The following is a 4,205-nucleotide window of genomic DNA, read 5'->3' as shown; positions in this document are numbered from 1 at the left end:
CACACACACACACACACACCACCCCACACACACACTCACACCACACACACTCACACCACACACACTCACACACACACACACACACACTCACACACACAGTCACACACACACATGACTGGCCCTGTTGCTTTGGAGAACGCTAACGCCCCCCCGGGCAACACACACACTCCGTGCAGGCAGCCATGAATGATGACAGGGTTCCATGTGTGGAGGACTCCATCTCCATTAATCCTCACGGCAAGCGGGCCTCTCAGCTCTGCCATCCTCACTGTCTGCACATGAGACGAGGAGGCTCGGACCTGGCTGGTGGCGAATGACAAACCTGGGGATCCCTGTCCGGCTCAGGGTCTTGGCTCAACCCCCGTGAGCCTGTGGTTCACATGCAAGTCCTCATTCACACATGTGGACCACGCCCATGAATGCTGGCTGTCCAGACATACTCGGGGTACATGAGCACGCACATCCCACAGGCCTGTGTACACCCCACATGCTCACACCTGCAGGGGTACCCGCAGTCTCACACGTGCACCCCCTGCACGCTCATACCTGCAGGGGCACCCGCAGTCTCACACGTGTACCTCCCACACACTCACATGGAAGCAGAATCGCATACCCACCCCCTTCTTGTCCACACAGCGATGGCCAACCCCTGCCGGGAACTGGGTAGAAGATGGAGACCCACCCCGCTCCCTCCCTGTCCCCAAAGCAATGACATCGTTCTTGCCTCCTGCCATCAGCGGCCCAGCTGATGAATCACCCTGTGTGGTGACTCAGCGGCCCTCAGCCAGTCTATGAAAAGGCATTAATTCTGCCGGGGTCGCCCTGATACTTCCAGCAGAAGGCAAACGCGTGTGGCCCCCTCGGCAGCCTTTGGCTGAGGGTGAAGGGGGTGTCCGTGCCAGACGCCAGCACGGGAACTGAGAGGACAGTGACAGGATAGCCATCAGGCATCCAGCCCGGACCCTAGGCAGCCCCCCAGCACCAGCTTCTTTCATGGGGGGCAAAGGAACTCCCAGAGCCGCCCCACCCAAAGGGGCCCCCAAGAGGGTCAGGAGGGGGGCCTGCGTGGTGCTGGACCCGTCAGTCCAGGCCCTGGGCCTGACATGGGAACGATATTCTCCAACCCAAATGTGCGCCCCCTTCAACGTTTATCTGACCACCTCTTGCCAGGCATAGAGATTCCTATTGTTCGATGAACGAACCATCGTCGTATAAAAGATAACGATACTAACAGCATCTGTTTGTGTCAGACGCCTCAGACAGGACAGCTACCCTCGAGAGCAGACACCTGGGCCTGACTCCCTGGCTCGACCCTGCCTCCAACACTTGGCAGCTGTGTGGCGTTGGGCAGGTGACGTCACCCTCTGTGCCTCCGTATCCACATGTGTACAGTGGGGCCAATAACATGGGGTCGGCCAGCAGACTCAGGGAGCCAACATGGCAAAGCACCGAGACCCACACGTGAGGGCTCCACACATGCGTCACATAACTGAACACGCTCTAAGGTCGTCGTAGCCACATGCCAGCCCTGGACGCCCCCGGTCTTCACCCCATCTCCAGATGAGGAGGCTATGACTTGCCCAGGGTCCTGCCACTCCCCTAGGACCCAGGCCAGGCAAGGCCAAAGCCCCTGTGATTGATACTTTCATTCCAGGATCTGAAGTCACCCCGGGCCACAAGGGAACTCCAGAGTATTGGGTTTCATTGGTTCCTGGGCCAACATTTCATAATCAAACCCATCCCAGAGAAATCCTCAGGATAGGTTTGCCCTCAAAAGGTGATTATTAACAGGATTTTGCTCTCAGACCAGGACTGGGTCGTGTTGTCAGCATTGCTCCCAGGAGGCCCAGCTGCCCATCGCCACCACAGCAGCATTGGCTCGCCTTGCTGTCCGGTGCTGTCCCATCCTGGGGGCGAGAAGCCATCTGAGCCCTCCACTCCAAGGCCAACACCAGAGTCTGCCTGTGTTCCCTGGAATATGACAGCCTCCGTCCCTGAGGCCGCCCAGAGTAAATAGGGATGGCTACTCACTTCAGGGGTCAGACTCCAGGATGGCCTCTGTGCCCTGGAGTCTGGCCAAGGCCAGTGTGTCCTCCTGGGTTCGCCTGGGCAGACCCCCGAGCACCCCGCCCTGCCCAGACCCTGGCGATTCTCCAGCAGGAGAAGCCCCTTTGTCTCCCCTGCCCCGAAGAGGGGGAGGGATGGCTGGCTTCCTCTGGGCAGGGAAGGGCTTGGCTTCATTAATCCCCAGGGGCTCAGCCCCCCTCAGCCTGCCTGAGCCCAGGTGCATGACTGTCACCAAGATAAAAGAGACGTAATTAAGTTCCAATCAGCAGAGTGATTTGTTTTCATAATGTAATATTCCCCTGCAGCCCCTGGGCCTGCATATCTGTCTCAGTCAGGCTGGCCCGGGTGGGGGTCCCTGCGTGCCTGGGCTCCAGGCCTTCCTGCCACCCCGGGGCTCAGCTGCTGGGGGAGCGACAGGAGGTGGCGTCCACCCCTCCTGCCCCCTCTTGGCCACACATGTCCCTCCCCCAACTCCAAGCCGCCAACGATGATAATGAAGTCATTTTTCTAAGGAATGTTCACCTGGAGAACAGCCCCGTGTGCAGGCCACGCCAGCTACTAGGCTACTAGAGGTGGGAGGACGGGCCCAGGGGGGAGGCAGGAAAGGTGGGGATCAGGCCCACAGGGCATGGGGGGACCTGGGTGGGAGCTCCCTGGAGCCCGGCCACTGCCTCTGCCTCTGCCTCTGCCTGGGCCAGATACAGCCGCCGAGGACAGAAGTGGGGGCTGGCAGCACGGCCCACTGGGCCTGTGGTGGAAGGATCGGTCAGAGACCCAGCTGTAGCCCCCGCACACCCTGGAAAGCACCCTGGGGTCCCAGTGCCACTGACTCAGAGATGCTCGGCCTCCCGCTCACCCTTGGCACCGAGATGCGGTGTTCCCCTCACTCTCCTCCTTTACACCCACTGTCCACACACATCTGTTCTGTCCCATTGTGGCTAAGAGGCCGGCTGTGGTCAGGCAGACCCAGGTCCACGCCTGGGGGCCACCAAGTGCACCCCTGGGCTGTTGTGCCTCCTGGCGCCTTGGTTTCCCCATCCGAGAAACGAGCATCCTAACAGGCCCCGGGCCACAGGTTATCGTAAGGATACGGCCGCGGGCCTGGCCGGGGGACAGGGGAAGGACTCAGGGTTTTCATTACGGTCATGAGTGGAAGAGGAACTAGGCAGGGGTGACCCAGAAGGTCACAGGCTCCCGGAGGCAAGTGGAGAGGGCCCGGCGCACTTTGTTTACACCTTTCTGCTTTTCTGTGGCTTCCACGTTTGCTAAAACGGGTCTGTTGACGTTCAGTGGGGAGGCACGGTCTGTGTGTGGCCGGGAGCCTGGCGGGCGGAGGCAGCGTCCGGGCAGCCCCAAGGGCTGGTGGGTGGGCCCGGCCTGGGAGGCACCCAGGGCGACAGCTCTGAGAACAGAGCGTGTCTGTGGGTAGGTGTGTGTCCCAGCCCCAGAGCTGTTGCCGCCATCCTCCTGTCACAGAGAGCAGGGGCTGTTGAGGCGATGGCACTACCGTTACTAGGAACAAGCACATGTCAGGCTCAGGGCCCCACGCCACACACGCTGCCTCGCCACATCGCACACCCACACTCCTCAGAGGGCGCTGTCCCCACATCACAGGGCAAACGACCATCGTGAAGGGCCTATTCTGTGCCTCAAGCTTTCGTTCCCCCCACGTGATTATGCCAACAGGTGCTTGACTGTGCATTTCACAGGGAAAGGACGCAAGGCCCAGAGAGGCTGAGTTTCTGCCCAAAGTCACAGAGCTCCAAGGGCCAGAGCCGGGATTCCGACCCGAGGGGACAGCTTAGAGCCAGTCACCCAACCTCCCAAGGGCGCCAAGGGCTTCGTAAACCCCAGTCACAGGGAAACCCAGCAAGGGGTCTGTCTGGACCCTGGACGAGCACACAGCAGGTCCTTCAATGACAGAGCTATTTGGTGACAGGTGACAGAATCAGGGCCCAAGTGGGGCTGGTGAGGCCTGGTGACCAAGGGTGCAGGGAGACCACCAGACGAAGCAGGGACTGAAGTAGGTGGACTGGAGCTGGGCTGCAGGAGGGAGTCAACCAGAGGCACAGGTAAGGACCAGCCAGGCCCCCCGAGCAAGCAGTAGGGTGGCCCCCCCAGAGGGAGCAGCATGTGAG

Source organism: Hipposideros armiger, unplaced genomic scaffold (assembly GCF_001890085.2).
Source record: "Hipposideros armiger isolate ML-2016 unplaced genomic scaffold, ASM189008v1 scaffold_3, whole genome shotgun sequence".
Taxonomy (NCBI): Eukaryota; Metazoa; Chordata; class Mammalia; order Chiroptera; family Hipposideridae; genus Hipposideros; species Hipposideros armiger.
Note: the sequence above shows the minus strand (reverse complement) of the source record.